The following is a 22830-nucleotide window of genomic DNA, read 5'->3' on the forward strand; positions in this document are numbered from 1 at the left end:
AACCAGATCAGTTTTGCTCAGAGCCCCGTCCAACCTGGCCTTGAATGTTTCCAGAGACAGGGCATCCACCACCTCTCTGGGCAACCTGTTCCAGTGTTCCACCACGCTCATTGTAAAAAATTTCTTCCTAGTATCTAATCTGAATCTACCTCCCTCTATTTAAAAAACATTACCCCTCATCCTATCACAATAGGCCCTGCTGAAGAGTTTCTCCCTGTCTTTCTTGTAGGCCCCTTTGAGGTCCTGGAAGGCTGCTATAAGGTCTTCCTGGGGTCTTCTCTTCTCCAGGCTGAACAGCCCCAACTCTCCAGCCTGTCCTCATACCACTGCAATTGCAGATAACTTATATAACAAAAAGTGAAAAATACGTCTTTTTCCCCTACATTGAGGTAGGGGTACATATTAAATAATTTTGTTCTGGTTGCATGGATCTCCAAAGTGTCAGTTAGCCCTGGAAATCAATCCTGAGTACTGAGGAAGGGAAGGAAACAGTTACTGTGCTTTTGAAGCAGGCTTGTTAGAAAACTTTTTGCCTTTGAAATTCCCCTAAATATATTTATATTATCTTTCTTTATTTTAATCTTCTTTGGTATCTAAAAATGTAATGTACATGTGGTTTATTCCACAGAAAATTATTCCAAAGTTCTGTTCTTTTCAAATCAGTAGTAATACTTTTATTTACTTCATTAAAGTAATGATTTTACCCTCAAAAAGATAATAATTCTACATTTCCCAAACTCAATTTGTGGAAAGAATTTCTAAGGTTGTTTCTTTTTCTCCAGTAATTATTTTAGCAATGGTTTCACAATAAGCATACTTTCATAACTGCAAGAAAATACATAACTGCATTAGTCTTTAACAAAGAACTCATTTTCTGTCCACTGGAAATTACAGTACTGCCATACACAATATCTAAAACTTGTAGTCTCTATTTTGGGGGTGAGGGTTTTTTTTTGTGTAAGTTTGTTCTATTTTTTTAAATATAAAAAGTAGATAGCTGTATATCAGATGAGTTGTAAGTACTTGTGTCTTTTGGCAGGTTTTATTTGTTTTTTATTTATTGAGTAAATACATCAACACGACTTGACTTTGCAATTGTGTTTTCAGAAGTATATGTAACTCAAAAGATTCACCTTTACTTTGTGATATTAATTTTATGAGGTGGAATTTTATAAGGTATTTTGTTATAAAGCAAATTCCTGTCAATAAGACTTTTGCTTAAAAATAGTAATAACAACACCTTGTGTCTCAGTCAAATTGATTTTTCCTTTAAGAACCTTGAAGAAAATGAGGGGTTTTTTATAATCCATCAGGCACTCTCTACATGAAAATAAACTGTTCAATGCTATGGGTTTAGCTTATTTTATGCCTCTTTTTCATGGCACTACAGTTTGTTCATTCCCTACCAAAGAACAATAAGTCGATCAAAATTTATTAGCCAGCGTTGACCTATCTGGATCTAGTTAGAAACTGTGGTTTCCTATGTTGGCCATTTAGTGAAATTTTCTATATAGCTGACCAGAAATACTGTTACGTTTGAGAATCTGCATCTACTTTAGTGTTCCCCTAAATTTAAGGGCTTAAGTTTTGGACTTCCTATCTTGCTATTAAAGGAGAATGAGGGTCCTGTTTAATTTATTAAAGAAGATGGACTTGCTTTATTATTAGAGCAGTAGTATTTTATATAAAAGCCAAGGAAGGATGTTCATTTACAAAGGCAACTTTTCCCAGAATTTAAATTGGTGGTAAAAGATAATGGACAGTTAAAATGTGGTGTTAGTCACCACTTAACATCATGAGCTATGGCTGAAGCGGGTGAACACCTCTGAGTACACTGTTAAATGATCGTTCAAGTAGATGATGGAAGAAACACATCCTCTGATTAGATTCTACAGATATCAAGATATGTCTAAGTTTTACACTTAGTTTAAAATAATAAGGTAATCCTATAACTAGACGATAAACAAATAATTTGGTTTGACTCCATGTTTTAAAAATGAAAAGCAGAGAAAACTGACAAATATTTGGTCTATTCATCAGAGAACTGAATAATCCTTGTATTTTCCTTGACTCCTATTGACTGATTTAGGATGACTTAAAATCTGTTGTTTTCAGACAAACCTTAGTTTTGCCCTTAGAAATAACTAAGAACATGTAAATAACTCTTCACAAGGAGACTAAATAGATAAACTATATTAAGAGTATGTAGTAGATATGTTTACTCTCTTGTAATTAGAGATCCCTAGCTGAAAACATTATTAAACATTGTCACTAATTGAAATATTCTATCTATGAGTCTGATAATGGCTATATCTGGCTCTCCCACCCATCAGATGGTACCATAAATGCTTACCAGAAGATGTAGAATTTAGTTTTCTAGGTAGTTTGTTCAAAGTTCAATGAAGCCCTTAAAATGTGATTAAATATATCAAAACCACCATGATTAGTTGTGTTCCTCCAGCCTCTTTAATCAATCAGATAATATTAAGAGTGAAGACTGAGATAGTACAAAACAGCATGTAACTATTGTAGCGGGGAGGATTTCTCCCCATCCTTATCTCAACCCTCGAGCAGTTTTTCTTATATCATCTCCTCCTATTCTCTTGGAGGGTGGGGGGAGTGAGAGAGAGACTGCGTAGTCTGGTCCCGATAGGGGCTGAACTACAACAGTTATTTTGGCGCCCAACGTGGGGCTCGAGGAATTTGAGATAAGGATTGAGTTTAATTGGGAGCAGTAACGGGCAAAACAGGGATTGAACTCGATAAAGGAGCAAAATGATTATGGGGAATTTATGTTCTGATTGTGGTGAAGAGATAAGTGGTGAATTGTTTGTTAATTGTCTACCCACTGTTGGTGTTGTGAGGATATTATTTTGATTTTGGTGTGGGGAATTCTTTTTTTTTTCTGTCGATGTGTGTGTATTTTACTATTGTAACTATTATTGTCCAAATCAACTGTGTGAAAGTCATTACGCTTTCCCACTAGAACTTCCTGGTCAACTTGTGTGTTAAAGCCCAGTGAAATCAATGGAAGACTTCTTAAAGCCACAGGTTTTCCAAAAGGACCACTGAAACATCCCGTGGAGCATAGGTCCCTCCACTTTTCCAATAGGCAGAGCTGTCACGTCTTACTGAGTGTTGTAGTTCAGCCCCGATCGGGACCAGACTACGCAGTCTCTCTCTCACTCACCCCACCCTCCGAGAGAATAGGGGGAGACAATAGAAGAAAAATGGCTCGAGGTTTGAGATAAGGACGGGGAGAAATCCTTAAAATTACCGTCACAGGCAAAACAGACTCGACTTGGGGAAAAGTATTCATTTATTTCTAAAACTAGCAGGAGAATGAGACAGGGAACAAGATAACCTCCCCCCACCCTTCTTCCCGGGCTTAACATTATCTCTACCACCTTCCCCCCGCCAAGCAGCACAGGGGGGAAGAGAGAATGGGGGTCGCGGTCAGTTCATCACACGTTGTTTTACACTGCTGCATCATCATCGGGGGAAGAACTCCTCACATTCCTCCTCTGCTCCATCGTGGGGTCCCTCCCATACGCCACAGTCCTTCGTGAAACTGCTCCAGAGTGGGTCATCTCTTCCACGGGGTGCAGTCCCTTCAGAACAGCTGCCCCAGCGGGCCCTCCACGGGCCACAGCCGCCTTCAGGCATTCACCTGCCCCGATGTGGGGTCCTTCACGGGCTCCAAGTGGATCTCTGCTCCTCCGTGCACATTCATGGGCTGCAGGGGGACAACCTGCTCCACCATGGTCGTCACCACAGGCTGCAGGGGAATCTTGGCCAGGAGCCGCATTACTCCTCCCCCTCCTTTTTCACTGACCTTGGCATCTGCAGCCGTTCCTCACAAGAGGCTGGCAGATGCTTCTCAGGATCCTTTTTACATCTTATTCACTTCTCATTTTCTCTCCACTTCTTGCAGCCAGGCCAGGCCGAGTTGGGCCCAGCCGGCTGCCCGGTGGGAGGCCAGAGGGTGAGGCCTGCAAGGCACACAAGGCTCGCACCTCCCCCTCTCTGCCCCTGCTCAGCTGCTTCACATCTTCTCCCTTTTTTTTTCCTGTTTTCCCCTTCTTAAATACATTATCGCAGGGGCGTTATCACAGGACATTCTGCTACCAATTGGCTCAGCCTTGGCCAGCAGCAGGTCTGCCCTAGGCCCAGCCGAGTCCACTGAACCAAGGGGAGCAACTTCTAGCAGTTTCTTACAGAAGCTACCACCTTAGGCCCCTCCTTACTAAACAAAACCAGAACACTGACTCAACACAAATATTTCTGAAATAGAATAGTTTTCACAGAAATGGCCCTCATTTTTACAAATAAATTATCTAATCTAGTCTTAATCTGATGTATAATTTATTAAATACCTTGTTAGGTGATTCTATCTTTAGCTTACTGTAAACTCATGTAATTTATTAAAACTGTCTTTTATGCTCTCACAGTGCTGCTTTTTCTTTCTTAAAATAAGTGGGAAAAAAGGCTTTCACGCAAGTGAAGTATATCTGGAAGTAATTACAACTTTGGATGTTGTTCTTCACACACAAACAAGAGAATTCTCATCTCCTAATGACCTATATATCAGATGCTGGATACTTCAAGTCAAGACCAAGTTTAGTCCTGAAAAAATAATTATGTTTAAAATTATCTATTGAAATTAAGAAAAGATAGGAAAGAACAATTTTTTTTTAATTCTAAAATATCCCCTAAAATGACTAGGTGTACATTGATTACGTCTCCAAAAAATTTGCTAAATGTAGAATACCTTGCACTTTTGCCTGCCATGAGTCACTACAACTCTCCAGCTGGAGCTCTGTGTTCCCAAGGCTTGCATCTTTTTTTTTTTTTCTTTTTGTTATTAAGGATCTATAGCTTTATTAAAGTTTATCAATATTTGGAATAAAGGAGCCTGGGAGCATCTCCCACTGAACAGTCTTGCATCTCTAACTTCTTTCTGTTCTTTGTATCCCTTTCTCACCCATATGCCTATGTAGAGCTCTTTCTTGTAACATATCAGCTGCTAAATCTGACACCATCACTGCCATTACCTAAAAAAAAAATTCTTAAAAACAAAATTTGATCTCACAACTGATCTGTATAAAGTTTGTCTGCATGTAAATGAGCCAGATTATTATATGAAGTCTGATTTTATCAATATTGTTCAAAAGAAAAATCTCTTTCCCTTCATGCAGATAAATATACATATTGTAAATGTGTAATACTGTGCAATGCAATGCTAAGTATAAAGGAAGAACTAATGATGTAACTGTTTGTAGGTATGTGGTAGTGAAGGTACACTTTCTCCTGCAATATAAGCAAAATGAACCTACTCACATCATGCAGTAGGTGCATATTCCGATGTTTACTCACATTTCTCTTGCAGCCTAACACGATCACTTTGCATGCTAGCAGTGACCTCTGTTTTGGTGTCATGGTGGATACCTTTCTGTCATGTAATAATGGACGAGTATTGGCCTCTCAGGAAGGAGCAACAAGGAGGCTTTAGCAATTCCTCCATCCCCTGCTCCTGTCAGAGCTTCTCACAGAGGAGTTCGCCTCGCAGCAGGGAACTGCCTTACACTAGCATAGCAAGGCCTAGACTGGCAGTCTGCAATTTGGCCGTTTCCATAGTTTGTGCAATGCTGAGGGACAGCACCACCACCATCTGATAATCCAGAAAAAAAATATCACAATAGATAAACACTTACTCCCAATAAAAATGGGAACTGACTTCCAAAAATTTGGCTGTTTGTTTGGTTTATATTACTGAGTTTTAGTTTTGTATTTCTCATAATATCTCTTTAGTATGAGACATTATAGGAAGATGGGGACAAAATTTTTAGCAGGGCCTGTAATGATAGGACAAGGGGTAATGGTTTTAAACTAAAAGAGGGTAAATTTAGACTGGACATAAGGAAGAAATTTTTTACAATGAAGGTGGGGATGCACTGGAACAGGTTACCCAGAGAGGCGGTGGATGCTCCATCCCTGGAAATATTCAAGGCCAGGTTGGACGAGGCTCTGAGCAACCTGATCTAGTCAGGGATGTCCCTGCTCCTTGCAGGGGGGTTGGACTAGATGACCTTTAAATGTCCCTTCCAACCCAAACCATTCTATGATTCTATGACATTTGTTTACTGAAGACAACAGCCCTCTGCCTGCACCAGACAGAAGTGCAGTCAGAAGTTTAACAATTTAATGGTTCCTATCCTAACTAAATGAGCCTTTTGAACTTCATTCTTGAAGACTAGCTAAAGAAAATCCAGGGACAGGAAGAAAGACGATCAAAAGTAAGCAGGACTCCTAAAAAATATGTTTCTTATTTCTTGAAGCCAGCAGGACTGATTATTTTCACATGATGAGGCCTCAGTTCTGAGTACAGCAATACTTTTTAAAGCCAAGATTCAATGTTAGTGGGTGAAACACACCATACTCAGCTTACTCTTGACCCAGCTGCAGCTCTGAATAAAGTTACTGATAGAGGATCTACAGCTTATTTTCCAGCTTATTATCTGTTAGTGAATATCCTAAAATACTTTAAAGCTGTTGATTCTAGAGGGTTTTTTTTTCAGTCTATTATAAATATTTTTTGCTAAAAATATGACTCTCACTCTTTCTGTAGGTTACAAAACTCCTAGCCTCAGACATGTCTTGTGGCAGCAGGATCCAAGGTAGGTATGCACTAAAAATATAACAACCCTTCCTAATTATTTCTAGAAGCGTTGCATTACAACCATATCCTAGCTACTCCTTGTGATAAGAAAGACAGCAAATACTAGGATCAGATGTGCAATCTAAATGTAATGTATTATTTTATATAGTTCTCCTGTGACTGTCCTTATATATATATCCCCCTCTAAGTAAATTGAATCAGCAACCCTCTAACCGATGTCAAAATTGCTAGCTCATTACAAAACTGCTTTACTTTTTATGTAAATAGATATGATTTTGTGAAGAAAGTAGCATATAGGAAATATGGCAGCCCAACTCCAGAATCCACTGGCACCAAATGGTTTTATACCAGTGGTGAATCTTTCTTGGGACAAGACACTAGATAGAGTGAAAGAACATATACTGCTCTGTTCTTCCCCAGTTGCCAATTAATTTTAAGAAATAGTTAGTGAAGGTTCATAAACCAAAAGAAAAATATCTCTGGAAAAGAAAGAAAAAAAGTTTTTGCTTTCTTTTGTTTTATGTGTATGGTGGAATTGCTGAAACTTTTAAAATGTCCTGAAATAACCATGAAAGAATGTGTCAGAGTTTTTGTGGCAATGGTTCAGAAATGTGAAACTATTGTCATCTTGACATTTGCCTCTGATAAACATGCTATGCACATTAAATCAAAATTGGTGTAAAAGTGTGCCATGTGACAGGATAGCCTTTGCCAAGTGGGCTGACCTGTAATGAAAAAGTCAATCCTCTTCCCCTTTTTTTTTTCACGGAAAAAAATATAGCAGCAATAATATGGGTAAAAGGCTCAATAAAATCTGTCAGAATTGATTTCTAGTGACACATAATGTCTGGCAATCTAAAGCTTTATTTTGCCAACTGTTTAATCTGTACTACAAGTAAAAGTGTTCCATATGCATAACTTCCCATTTCAGTGATGATCCTGTTTAAAGATTTGTTCCAGCAGCATTTATTTAATGACCTTTATAAAGAATTTTCTCATTCTTCTGTGGGTTATATTTAAACTAGGGAATAATAAAAATAAAATGCACAATGGGAGGAAAAAAATCTCCATTCCATTACTTTTTTTTTTCAAAAATATAATTACTTCTTAGGCAGCATTAATGAGGAAGCCTGGGAATAAAGGCATTCCGATGTTTGAAACAATAATATACCAATGTTCATTATTTATATCCTTGTGTCATATCGTATGTTTTTTTCACATAATACCTGTGAAGAAATCTCACACACACTGCAATAGCCACAGCTATAGCTCCCTTACTCTATTGATTTAAATATCCTTTTGCTTCTCTCTCCTCAACAGGAAGTATGAGGTCATTGTTATAGCTCAAACATACGTCTTGATTGAGCACTATTCAAACCAGATATACACCGTACTTTATATCATATTTTGAATTATTTATCTGTCATGGGAAATAACAGAAGAGGAAGGAGTTAGCTGGGTGCTTGAAATGAATGTGGCAAAAGCATTAACATGCGGGCCCAGCTGCACAAAATCAGACATTGAGTCCTGGTACAAAGGGTCAGAGCCAGCGATGGAGGTAGAGCTCTTGGTAATACTGGGAGAGCAGAGAGGCTCATAAATCCAAAGAAAGGCTATCACATCCTATAAACTCAGTATAGGTGAAAGAGAGAAAGAGAGAAAGATTTCCAGTGGGCCAGGGAGGATGGCTACCTAAAACAGATGTTTAAAACTGAAGTGTGCACTCAACCCCACCATTCAAAAACTTCTATATACCGTACTGAGGAAAAGGTTAATCAAGTGTGCTGTATGGCTTAAGGAAATGCATAGAGTGGCTGACTGATTTGATTCATATGTCCTAGTGACAAAATTCTTTCCTGGAGATCCATAATGACTGGGCTCTTAATTATCTGGTGTCTTTTTATGTGCGTGTGTATGTATTTGAAAAAATGGCCAATAAAATGTCAGCCAAGAAACACACTGTTCATTCCTTTCAGGTTTATTTTAAACCTATTGCACTTAGGCTCCAGCTGAATCAATTTTTCATGAATATCTACCCTAGTAGATTACACCTCAAGACAGTTCAGATCTCCAGAGAATTAAAAAAAAAAAAAAAAAAAAAAAAGATTTATCAAGTAACAAGTAACACCTCAGGAAAAAGAAACAGGGTTTTTAATTGCTTTGTGTGCTCCATAATTGAAGGCAGGCACCTTCTTGAGGCACTCACTGCCAGGAGGAGTGTGACTCCACTTGGCCTTGCCTAATTAATCCTGTGATACAAACCTTCTGGCTTCAATTTTCACATTTCTGTCTCTTTTTAGAGGTGATAATAAAACTAAAAATTTATGTTGGTTACTGTATGACTATAACGGTGCCAGCAGAACACAAATAAAACCATATGGATGAAAGAGACCTTGCCTTCCCATCCCTGGCTTCTCTGTTCTGTGTGGAGTACAGGGACACACTTTGTGCTAAGAAGAAAAGGTAGAGAAAGATTCTCTAGCAGGAAGGAAAGCTCAGGTCAACTGATTCTTGTGATAGTTTTCTCTGCTCAGATGACTCACTGAAGCATATGTCTTATTTGTTTATTGACAAGATCTCAAAATAGAAGTACACACTCTGGAAGCTCAAGTGAGCTGGCTACAAATCACAAAACTGCACAACAGCTCTTAATGAAAGACAAATTGTGCAGCTTAGCCTTTAAAAAGCAGTCAAGGCTGTTTGTGCAGATGCCTTCAATCTTAATAGCTTACATACTGTGACCTGTGCACACTCCTTACCACTGCCTACTGAAAGTAATAGACTGTCTTCATTTTCCATGGAATGTAAGGAACTCACTACTATCAATATTATTACTAACATTATGAGGCAAGGATTTAATTCTTGGGCACTGAGAAATTGTATGTAGACACACACAGAGACACATACGTGGCAGTTATAAAACATAGCAGGACAAATCCTGCTTTCGGTAAAATTGTGTCCAGTTTCATTTCATGATATAAAAAGTGGACCTAGACATCATTATATTAAGGTGGGAGGGTTTTATCTCATCAAGTGAACTAGAGGAATATTCTTCCAATAGAGTACCCACTCTTATTTGGAAGTTCTTGATAATGAGTACATTGCTGGCGATGCTCAGTACATTCTGCTCCCAAGACCCAACAATACAGTTCTGTACATTCAAATTCCTTTATGCAGTTGATCAAAGTAGGATTGTACCATAGATTTGATCATTTTCATCAAGACACGTACTGGAAGAAGAAGAGAAAAAAGAAAAATTACCTTAATTTTGCCTCTGTGTTGTTCTCACTCCCTCACCATGGTGTACTGATTAGAAGAGAACGGAGTGGCCTAGCAGCTTGCTCCAGACAGGACCCTTTTACCTCCTCCTTCATCCCACCCTTGCTACAGCTCTGATTGTGGCATACCATCTTGTTTTATTAGTTAAGTTAAAGTCAATGTGCCACCTCTCCTTACAGGTGAGATATTGGTGACACGTTTGTAAGATGTCACATGTCTCTAGGGGTTATATTTTAAAATAAATAATATATTTTAGGGTAACAAAATGCTCCAACAGCTCAGTGGGATTGGAAAATTAGGATAATTTTGCTGCCAAACAGATTGCTACTAAGTATTTACAAAATAGGTTTTTTCTGCTTTCACACTTGAATGTACTGGGGCAAAAGTTCCCTATGGATAACAAAAACCGTAGCCCTTGTCAAGTCCTCAGAAATTTCAAGTGCCTTTTCAAGACAAGGTGATTCTCCTCTGAATGCTTTTAAGAATTTGCCCTTGTGTCTGTAAACCCTGTTTTTGGAAATGGCATTAATATCACAGTTGAAATTTTCACCCACAAGCAAAAGACCGAGTACAGAAAGCTCAATCCAAGCACTTGTAAGCAAATATAAGAAGAAATCTATGGCACAAAGCGTATGTGATACGGCTGAGTGTCTTATCCGAGGCTATACAAGACTAGGTGGGAAGCATATCAGATGCAGAGAGAGACATTATTACCCCACATTCAGCAGCCATGATTGGGCAGGTCTTCCTAGGGAACAACTGCTGAACTGTTCCACCAGTACATTTGGAGAAGAGATAGGGTTTGTTTTGCCAAATGTTTAAGGAGTGAAGAGATGAGCAGACTGCGATTTTCAGGGGGAGAGGGGGAGGAATCCTGTATCAGTAAGAATAAATTTTAAAAGGAGTGAATAAAATGGAAAAAGTTCTTATCACTTTAATACAGGATATTCTAGAGAAAAAGCTGATATATATTGAATATCTTACGTATTTCCTACTTTAAGAGAATCTAGATTATTTAATGTCATTTTTAATAACAGCTCTGAAGCCAATATACTGTGTTCTATCAAATTTTCATTAAGTATTATGCATAACTTGTTGCTGATCTGTAGGTATTAGATCAGGTCATGTGCTTTGAGCTTCCTTTTCCTTTTTTTTTAAATAAAGTGTCAAAATATTTCTTTTTAATTTGCAGTAATTCTATATAAAAATGTATGTGCCATCTAATTGCCAGATTAGTCCCTGTGAATGGGGCTGCCCTGCAGTGCTTTTTCCACTGCATCCTGCTGAGGGAGATATGTTGAGCTTTTTAAGGCACAGACATGGTCTACATTATCTCATGGTGAGAACCATCTCCCTTTTCACTCCTGTCTTCTCATCCCCACCCCCAGGCCTCAGGACCTCCTTCAGTTCTGGCATTTATTGCTAGAAACAGACATATTGCAATAGCTTCTGCAGGGTCTTCAGGTGTCTCCCGGGATTTAAAAAAAAAATAATTTTGAATTCAGACTATTTAAGAAACTGCAAAAAATACCCATTTTGTTTCTAATTCACAGCAGCACATGCAGGAAGTAGGGGATAGTTGGCCCTTTGTTCATTTCTTGAGATAGCAGGATTAGGCAAGTACACAGTTTTCTGAACGGAGAATGACGCTTGGTCTCCAAGGCTGCCTTTCACAGCCTTCTCAAGAACAATGTACATTCTTCATATACAGTGTCCCACAAATAGTTGCACAGAGAAGTGGGTTAAGCTTGGTTTTCTTCTTCACTGTAATGTTTGGTCTCCAAGACTTTGTCTAAACTGCTCTTTTGATGGAAAACTTGGGGATTTTTTTATAAGTAAAAAATTGTGTCATTCAATCTCCATCTCCCATGAGGAATTGTACTATTTCTAAATGAACTATATCTTTGGTTGGTTGGTTTTGTTTTGTTTGATTGTTTTTTAAGTTGACACATTTTCACTGGAAAAAAAAAATTTCCAACCAACTCCATTTCCAGGCTCTCAAGTTACCAGGCACGTTGGATTTTAATCTGGCCACAGTTAATAGTAGATTTGTAACCACAAGTCCATGATAAACTTTCAGTCTTCCAAAAGCATATCAGCTAAGTCCTCTCTTAGCAAGTCCTACTGCAGGTAGACTCTGAAGCATCACACTCTGTTAAAGAGAAGAAAGTGGTGGCTTTCCAGCCACTGTTGGGAAGCCCAGTAGTGGTATCAAAATGGCCCATATAATCTAGGGTGGAAGGGAATTAGACTCTCTTGAAAAAAAGGCCCATTCGTCCAAGTCCTGTTAGCTGAAGACTAACAATGTCTCCAGCAGTGTTGGCATGAATGTGTGAGAGGAAGAGGCAAAAAAAATGATAAAGTATATTCAATATAGCCTTTTAGTCCCAGATTTTGAGGCCATCATGTTTGCACTTGGATTATATATCTGAAATATTCCTATTATCACTCTTTGAATGACTGGACTCTATGTAACATTGTACTTCAAGTTAGGGCTCATATACCATTCTAATTGCACTTCTGTTTAATGGTTTCACAAAATCTTTCCTTTTATGCCATTTAATAACACATATAATTTGTGTGTGATGGGGGTTTTCTAAAGTAAAAACAAGAAGTATAAAATTAGCCTACAATTAACTTTTTCCATATGGGTATTTACAAATTTTTTTGGAACATATTTTTTATTTTCCATTAATCTAATTTAAATAACTGAACTGTTTTAGAGGCTATGGTATATATACACTTAAATGTCTGTCAAAGGTGTCATTGTTTCAGTAAGCAGTTAAGGAAGCTGTATTATGTCATATTAGTCAAAACTAATGTGGATACTATTCTGAAGAAAAACTGCACTCAAAATTCAGTATACATGCAGTAACTTACAGCAAAATGTATTACAGAAATAAGGCAAATAGCCTGAATAAAATGTAACAGATTTGGGAAATCAGAACAGAGGTTAAACTTCAGTGTAATCTCATTACATTAAAATATGAAATCATACTGATTATCTCAACCCTGTTAATGTTGCTATGCACTGACACACATGTAGTAAATATGATTATAATTAAACCATTTATGGTTTTTGTTCTCCTACAGGATTAAAAAAAGGAACGGAAGACCTATTCTATTTGCGCTGCTCCCTCCCTGCCCCCAAATAAAACATTTTCAAAGTTTATGCAATTCTGGGCAAGTCAAATGTATGTAGATTATAAAGTGTTAGAGGGATTCACAGATGTTATACAAATTATAGTCCCAAATCATGACCCAGTTTGCATGGCTATGCAAGATAGGAGGAAGAATAAAGGAATAAAACCCTCCCTTATTACTAATACCCAGGGGAGCTGTAAGGGGTGAATAAAAAGAATAACCACAATTGGGAATCTTGCACTGTGTGACCTAGTTGCACCAGAACGTAAGAGCTCAGGCACGAAAGGGAAAACCAGGAGACTCATTGTATCTTTGAGCCACAATTTGCCTCCCCGTTTACTTTAAGGCAATGCAAAAATATGCTTGGCTTTGTTCAGAGCTCAAAAGGAGTCACAACCCTGCAGCAATTATTTCTGTGAAAAGTGTTTGATTTCTATGAGCAGTATTGCTATTTCTTTGAAAGACTAACTTAATACCAGTGTGTTATCCTTCATAATTAAGTACAATGCTTTTGGTGGTGTCATGTCTTTAACAATTAAGACCAATTTATAAACTTCATTTTTTTCCATGTAGTAGTCAGAAGAGATTGGACCCACTTCCTGCCATGCCTTTCTCTTTTATTGCAAACAGTTCCAGTTTCGGCAGAGGCTTAGCTTTGCAGATGAACAGATTACTTCCATCGCATTGAAATGCAGCTACCTCAAGCTAAAATACTGACTTGTAAGCACATGATATATAATATTATATATAGAGCAAGTTATAGAAGCAATTACAAAAAAAAAATTACAAGTTGTTATTGGCTATATAAAGAAGGAACAGTATTTTTCACATGCATGGTACAATCCTCTTTTTTTTTAAACATTGCACTTAGCACATAAGAGTTGTGATTATATGTAGTAGAAAATTATGATAAAGGGATCTTACAAAAAAAGTACTTTTCCCTCTAACCTTAACAGGAATCAGACCCAGATCATTTAGATGATGATACTTAACCCTCTATCTTTTTCTTTTACTTTTCTCATGTTCATATTCTCTGTGTTCTGCTGATAACCTTTTCCTTCTCTCAAGGAAGAGGGTACAGCGGAATGTATGTGTTGTGTTCTTTTCTACATCACTTAAAGATGCAAAGCTTTAATCATGCAATACCCAATAAAACTGCCTAACTGCCTGTCACTACTGTTCAAATTCCTAAATGATATTAGGACCTTTTTTTTTTTTTGGCGGGGGGGGGGGGAGCAGGGGGAGGGGCAGGAGGATTGGGGAGGGTATTGTGAAAAGTCTCTTAGTTTGGCTGGAATCTTCCTTTGTTTCAGCTATCTGGTTCGTCTAAGGAGCACAGTGGTCTCTTAGAAGATTCTGGAAGTTACTAGTGGTGACACCCACCAATTTCCATTATATTTAACTAACTATCTAACAACAGTCTGAATGTTCAAAAAGTCATCCTGAGATTAACTTCCAAAAGCACAAGTTCTTACTGATTTAACATCATCCTCCACCCACTTTATTAATTTGTTTCATATAATCATGAATGTCATCATGTCTTAGCACTAATGTTTTTCAGTTGAACTCCCACTAACAGCTTTTAAATCTCCACTGGATTCAGTGGGATTTTGCATGCTTCAGTGCTTGTGGAAACAGTACCCTACACTGTGTCCCGTCTGGTGTTCAAGCAGGCTTTCTCGTACGATGTTCTTGCACTACGATTATTGCAATGGCTGCTCCAATCCTGTTAGGACTTCTAAATGAACTGTAAGGCATACTATAATAATAAATAATAATGTAGTGAATATCATAAAATTACAGCATTCCTCAGGCAAAACACTAAGTCAATCAAAGCAGAAAATATCTGACCTGCATCCAAACTTCAGCTGTGTTACTGAATTTCTGGTCAGAAGACATAATGTATTAATGCCCTGCAACTTGCCCTGTGCTCACTTTAAAATTTATATTAAGTAGATTGTTACATTATGGTAATGTACTAAATTACCTAAAGCAAAGTAATACAATGATTAACTGACCATAAACATTGGTTTATGGTCAGTTTATAAAGTATTACAAAGATTAATATTATGCATTTTCATAACAGAGGAAAATTGCAGGATGAAATATCTATGGATTGACTTGGTGCTATTAAGAATAATAAAATAGTGGTATAACTCACAACAGTCTCAAGTTACAGCTTGCAAGTAAACTTTGTTTTAAATCATCTTTGAAAATGGCAGAGATATTCATAGTTTTTAAAAATGCCCAAAGCTTTCCAAGCATAGAATAACGGTTTCCAGTATATGTTTTCTAATATATAATGTATCATTTTTTTTTTTTCCCCCACTTTGTTATTCAACATATCATGTCAGATTCTGACCTGGCATAGCTGCTTTGATATCAGAACCGTTTTACCACCTTACCCAAGACAAATTTGGGTCTCTTTTTCTCAGATTATAATATTTGTCTCAAAAAGCTAGACACAGTCAAAGTTAAATGCTTTATGAGTTAAATTCATTTAATCATGCATGAATTTAAAAAAAAGCTTTTTACCTGTTGTTCCAGGGTTTCATCTGGTCTGTCTACGAGTTAAACTCTACACAACCTAGATTTTTTTTTTTTTAGGGGACAGAGACTAAAGTTGGGGGAAAATCAGGAAACATGGAGTGAGGAATCAGACATGGGATAGGCAATAGGAAAGGCTCTTTTACAAGCTTTGAGAAAGCAGGACCATTCTGGGCCCATCTCAAATGCATCCATATTAATACACACTGCTTAGGGAGCAGTAATGTCTGTATATAGTTGGAAGTATGAAACACCTTAAACAGCTGCAATAGCTTGATAGAGACTCTTTAGGAAAGTCAGGAAAGATGAGGAGCAGTAGCTGTGCTCTTTATACCAAATTGGCTGTACTGCATGCACACAGGTCTTCTATCAATGGGTGAGGCACATGGAGGACTTAGGAATCAAGATGAGGAGAGAGGCCAGAAAGGGGAATATTGTGGTGGATGTGTGCTACAGAACTCCCAGTGAAACAGAAGAGGTAGACTGTGTCTTCTTTAAGCAGCTGGAAGAAATGCTCCTATCACAGGCTCTTGAAGTGAACAAAATTTGGGTTGTTCAAGAAACTCACAGGAAGTGTCCCACATGAGAGGCTGATTTGAAGGGCAGAGGAGCCCAGGAGAGGGGATCAGCCTTTGACGACAACCTTTTCAATTCATAAGAAACATTCATCCTAATCTTACAAAAAAATCCAGGCACCCATAGCAGGAGGGACAGTTACAGTTGAGAAAAAAAAACTCTTGGCTGAACTGAAATGCAAAAAAAAAAAGAAGTGTACAGGATGAGGAAACATGGAAAGGCTACCAAGGAGGAGAACAGAGGCATTGTGCGGGCACACAGGGATGTAATTCAGAAGGCCAGATCTTGTTTGGAGGTAACTGGTGAATGGCATGTGGAGGGCAGTAGAAAGGACTTCTGTAAACATGTCAGAAACAAAAGGCAGATCATGGAAAATGTGAGACTACTGCTGAGAGACAATTGACTTAAAGACAAAGGTTATGGAAAAGGCTGAGGAACTCAGTGCATTTTTGGCTTGGCTTTTGGTGACGATGTCTGCTTTCAGACTCCACACAGCTACGTGCCTATAGCAAAGCCAGCAACAAAGTACTATCCAAAGCAGTGAAAGCACAAGTTAGGGCCTACTTAAATTTGCAGACGTATGCAATACTCTAAGATCAGAAATTACACACAGAGTACTAAGGAAGATGTTAGTTGTCTGGCATCTTTGAAAAGTTGTGGCAAGGTCCTCAGGAGAGGTCCTGGATTACTGGAAAAACATTATTCCCATGATTAAAAGAAAGGATGGTCTAGGAAACACCAGGATGATAAGCCTCGTTTCAGTCCCAAGGAAAATTATGGAGCAAGTTGTCCTGGAATCCACAAAGAAGAAGATGATTTGGTGAATTCAGTAAAAAATTTACCAAGGAACGGATAAACATGAACCTCCTTGAAACTCCACAAAGACAAACTCTAGGTCTGACACCCAAGATACAACAGCAGAATCTGGGAGCCAGCTGGCTAGAAAAGTCAGTTTGCAAAAACAAACCTGGGGGTTCTGGTAGACAGCGTGTTGAACACAAGTCAGCTGAGCTCCTTGCACCGAGGGAGGCTCACCCCAGGACTGGGCTGCAACAACCAGAGCATGGTGAGCAGCTCAAGAGAAGTGATTATCCCTCCGCTGCTCAGTCCTTGTGAAGTCATGTCCATAGACCAGTTTTGGGTTTCCTAGTGCAAAAGAGATACTCACAAACCAAAGAGAGTGCAGAGGAGGGAAATAATGATTTAGAGGGTTCTGGAGTACTTAAGATGCAAGGAAAAGCTGAGGAAACAGAGTTTGATCAGCCTGAAGTCTGAGGGGGTCTTTGCAGCATCTTTGCACAGATGCACAGTGAAAGGAAAGAAGCCATAGTCACAATCTGCAGAAGGAAAATTGCAACTGGACTGTAGGAAAAAAAAAAAAAAATGCAACAAAAATGATCAAGCACTGGAACAGGTTGTCTGAGAACTGTGGGAAATCGTCCTTGGAGATTTGTCAAAGCTTGGTTGTACAAATCCCCGGGCGACATGATCCAGTTTGAGATTCATCCTGATCCAAGCAGAAGGCTGGACCAGATGGCCTCCAAAAAGCTCCCTATAACCTAAATTTTTATATTGTCCTACGAGTCTCCTTCTGTGTTCCCTCAGCCTTAAAAAATGCAGTTGGCTAACACTGCATTAAGATTCCACTATCTTAAAGGTTAAAAACAGAAGTTATAGTCATATTACTTCAATATAATAAACCTTAACTTTTAGAGAACCTTTTGAAACTCAGAAAATTAACATTAAAGTCTCCTTTCTTCCTTTCCATCCCTAACTTCAGGTTTTTGAGATGCTGAAGTGAACTCAGCTCACTTTTCCCAGCTTTTCTGTGCAATTATAAGGTCTAGAAAAATACTTCATTTCAAAATAAAAGCTAAGTACTACGGGATCAGGGACTTTCAGAAAAGAATCAGTTATCACAACGCACTTGATAAATTTGCAAGAACAAGTACATGAAATTTCTCATCTTTTTTATTCGTCTTATTTTCACTTTTCTTTGACTTTCTTGTAAAGCTTAGAGTCTAGAAAATTTTATAGTTAGTGTGATTTTTTTTATCATTATCTTTCCTGCTGTGTATTACTGCTTTTAATGAACTTTGTAATCTATGTATTTGATAATTTGTATAGAAGTTCCACTTGTTCATTATTAGTAAGTCATGTTAAACTATGTACACATGAGAGACTTTTATAATATGTCTTGGTTTAAGTTGGAATGCTGACGTTCTTGAGATAGTAACTACTCTTTTATTTGTGAAAAAGAAAGAGACACTATGGTCCATTATAAACCCAAGAAGTTAAGACAATAGCGTTGTTTCCATCTATACTGTGAATATACAGATTTCATCTGGCATTGATTTTCTGAGAGTTTAATGAGAGTGAAAGAAAGGCTTAGCACATAGATATGTGAAAAGATAGGAATAAGGAAGGATCAGACAGCATAATAAAAGCAATGACACTATGGTACTAAGAAAATAAGAGTATGTAAGCTTTTGGGGTTAAGTTATGGCTGAAACAAATTCACAGTAAAGATCAAAAATATTTTCTTTCTACTTGATTCTTCCTATGCACAGGGAAACAGGATTATGTACAGACCAAACAAGGCTGTACCACATTTACCTAACTCCTACCAAAAGAGGCAACATTCCAAGCCATAAATTTGACATAGCCATTCATCAATATTCCAGACACTTATAAGCCTAGTACCAGAAAGTTGTAAAATAGTCATCATTTTAGATATACATAACTTGTTGTGTAACAGCCCCTAATTATCTGTGGTATTAGATTAGGAAGTTATGAAAGTATCTACTGATCATTTCTTAACTTTTAACTGTAGACTTAGGGTACTATTTGCCCGTTCACTTGAACTTCTTTCCCCTGTGTGTTGTCTGTTTGATTTTGATCCTAGTGAGAAGTCCTTCTAAATAACAACTTGGCATGGTTTAGCCCCACTCGACAGCTAAAATACCATGCAGTCACTTGCTTCAGTAGGATGGAGAGGAGAATCGGGAAAGAAAGGCGAAGTTGGTGGGTTGGGATAAAAGCAGCTTAACAGAACAGCAAAGGAAGAGAAAACAGAGATGAAAAACAAAAACAGTAATAGAATATACATAAGCATGCAATATACAGTACAATAGCTCACAGTGAATTCTGATGTTCAGCTTCCTCTGAAGTAGTAAAACCTGCCTGTTAGCACCATCCCCACCTTATACACTGAGCATGATGTTATGGGGGATGGAATAGCCATTTGGCCAATTTGGGTAAACTATCCCAGCTGTTGGCTAATTAGTAAATGATCTCAGCTGTGTCCCACAGCCACAAGTGCCACCACCTTCAGTTCCTCTCCCAGCTCAGGTGAAAATTAACTGTATCCTAGCCAGAACCACGACACAACTTGATTTCAAAGTTTAAGGAAATTAACTGTAGGGTTCCCAAAATGTGCCAGATGGAGTACGCACACATCTCTGAGTATTGCAGTGTGCTGCAGAGTCAAACTATCTGATTCAGAAAAAAAATGGAGCCTCCAGAAATGTATAGTGTGAGATTATTTCAAGTAGAGTTAACTTAAGTTTTCCATCTAAAGTGCCTTGTGCATTGGGCAAGCTCTGATTGTAACCCAACAGAGAGACAGGATGCAGACAATGATTCATCCCATCCTGACTGAGGTGTCTAATATCACTCTTTACGGTTACTCGTCTCGAGTGGCTCATTCCTACTGTAAATCCTTCTTCTAGTGCAGTCAATGTGATGATCAGGCCAGGCAACAGACTCAGACCAAAATAAGCCTGTCAGAAAACAGATTAACTTTAATCCAGACCAGTAATCTGATGTAGCCCATAGTTATACCCAGCAACATGAAAGAGACAATGTCAAAAGGCTGAAAACAAGGAGTCAGAGTATAGTACAAGGCAAGACTATCTCTCTTAACAGCACAAGCTTGGGTTGTTTCAATCCTTTATGAAATTTTTGCCTAAAATAATTTTGGCAAATCTCCCTCTGAAAGTGAATATCTGTACAAATATCTATACAGTTAGCTCATACTGATGCCTAAGGGTTACAGTGCTAAAACTGGTGGCAAGAATCAAAACACCCTTTGAATCCTGGAAAATTTCTCATTGGCTGAAATGTTGAGAGCTGATGTTTTTGTCTGCCCCATGTAAATTATAAACATGGTAACTGGAAGGCATCTTGAAGCTGCTGCATTTATTACTACAGTTGATTTGTAAACATCACAATATTATACTAGATTTATATACACATTTGAAAATAACATATGTGTTATTTATTCATTAGGGAATAACATATGAACAGCATCACCTGGTGACAACAGCATAAAAAAAAAAATAACATCCATCATGCAGCCATCTCCTGTCAGAGTAGTTTTGTCTGGCAGCATCCCTCTCTTTCCACTCACACTGACACTTTCAGGAAGGAATGGAAGATGCGCTTGGTCACTGAGGCATTTCAGATATTCTTAGCCAAACTTCTCTGTCCAGCAATGGTTTGCCCAAGAGACACTTGGAAATGCTTATTCATCAGTGCAAGTAATAACGTTCTCTAGCTCTTCCTAAGAGCTCGCTACTTTCCAGACTACTCCCATCAAACACTCTACCTTGATGCATTTAATTAACATAACTGTCAGGAATGTTCATGATGCCCTAATTTGGCCCATTTCATATTTCATACTGGATGACTAAATTATAGGGTAAATTTGTCCATAAAATACTTAAGGCAAAAGCTGCACAGTGCAAGCAGAGAAACAGGACAGTGATAAGACTGGAATCCACAGAGAATATAAGGTAAGATGACTGGTTTTAAGGAGCAAGAACAATGAAATGGATGACAGACAGCTGGCATCAGCACAGCAGACATACTTGGGCGTAAGTACTAAAAGTGACAGGAAGCAGAATTACCAAAAATGCAGACTTAGAAACCAGTATCCCAGTTTAAAATTAGCACAAGAGAAAATAAGAAGGAATATTCTAAGGAAGGCTCTGTCTGAGAGGGAGAATAAAAAAGACATCTAAGAGAGACTTCCATCTGTAAGCGCCTCTTTTCTACTATAAGAAAGAAGACCTTGCCGCTGGTTAGTGCAGAGTATGAGCAGGTTTGGGAAGGTGGGGGGAAGTTACTGGCTTTCAGGTTAAAAGTTATAAAGCTTGATTACCATACTGACTATTTTGCCACCAATCCAGACTACATTTCTTTTTTCTCATTTAGGAAAAATTTACCCCACCTCCAGCTGCCTCAGCTATAGGCATGAGTGGGTGACTGAAGAGCTGCACTCATCATATTTCATTTCCATTGAGTGGGACAGATTCCCACAACACAAAAAAAAAAAAAAAAAAAAAGTTAGGCACAGATATCTCACGGCACCACAGAAATAAATCCAGGAATAGCAGTGTTTTCAGGCTCTGGAATTGATACAAACTGAAATTATTCTAGCAGTTGATAAGATGTATATCTGAGGCCCCTGAGTACAGTGGAGTTACTGTGAAGTTTTAAATTTCACCCTTCTGCATGTGTCATAAAAAGGCTAAAATCTTTCCCATGTATTATCTGAAATACTTGAATATAACCAGAAAGGGATTTTATTCCAAAGATAGATGTCATCACAAGTTCTGGAGAACTATTTTACTGTTTAAACTGTTCTTTAAAAGGAAAAAGATTGAACCAAGATTTTTTTCCAGAGTAAAAGAACAATACTTGGTTTATGCATGTCCTACCTACAAAATATGGTAATGTGTTGCCTTTCATTATGATGCCATGAACATAAACCTATGGTTTCTCTCTGCAGATCTCTAGTTTTAAAACAAGTTCATCATTTATTAGTTTAGATTGGTTCAGAAAATGGCCTTGTGTAGTTACAGCATGCACCATTAAGTACTGGGGAGCCTTAATAAAGCTGAAAAAATGTTCTAAGTTTTCTTTCTGGCTTGGACTTCAAAGGTGTCATGCTACTGGCTCTGAAAATTGTCTGGCAACAGACCAATGCATGCATAGAGGTTCATTCTCTAGGGGACACCAGAGAAGCTTATTAGTTAGCTCCATCAAGAGTTACTACTTTTAACTACTAAAAGTATATGCTTTGGTGACAGGTCATCACTTCTGCAAGTACTGCTGTACTGAATTCTGAATTGCCACCATACAGAATATTACCACAACAAAAGTGGGACCATAACTGGCAAATACTTTATGATTTGCTTAGTGGCATTTTATGTTGACTTCTTAAGGTCTGAGTTTCACATGTTTTCTCAGCAATTAGGAAAAAAAAATCTTCTCTAGCTAATGCTTATTTTGCAGAAGGTATTTGAAACCAGATATATTACAGCCACTTTTCTGGCAGCATGAAGGATAGCTACAAAGATGACAGAGTCAAACTCTTCTGTCAGATGAATGAACAAGGAGAAATGGCCAGCGAGTGCCACTTCAGAGGTTAGGCTGTGCAGAAAATTTTAAACTAATGGCACAAGAACTCTTTGGCTTTCACTGTCTGTTGTTCAAAGGAGCAGATTATGACCTGTACGTAGAAAAATATTGCCTCATTCCCTCCGTATATGCAAAATTCTTCTTAAATTGACAGGGGATCTGAGTAATGATGTTTTAAC

The sequence above is a fragment of the Chlamydotis macqueenii genome, chromosome 2, assembly GCF_036417535.1.
Source record: "Chlamydotis macqueenii isolate bChlMac1 chromosome 2, bChlMac1.mat, whole genome shotgun sequence".
NCBI classification, from domain to species: domain Eukaryota; kingdom Metazoa; phylum Chordata; class Aves; order Otidiformes; family Otididae; genus Chlamydotis; species Chlamydotis macqueenii.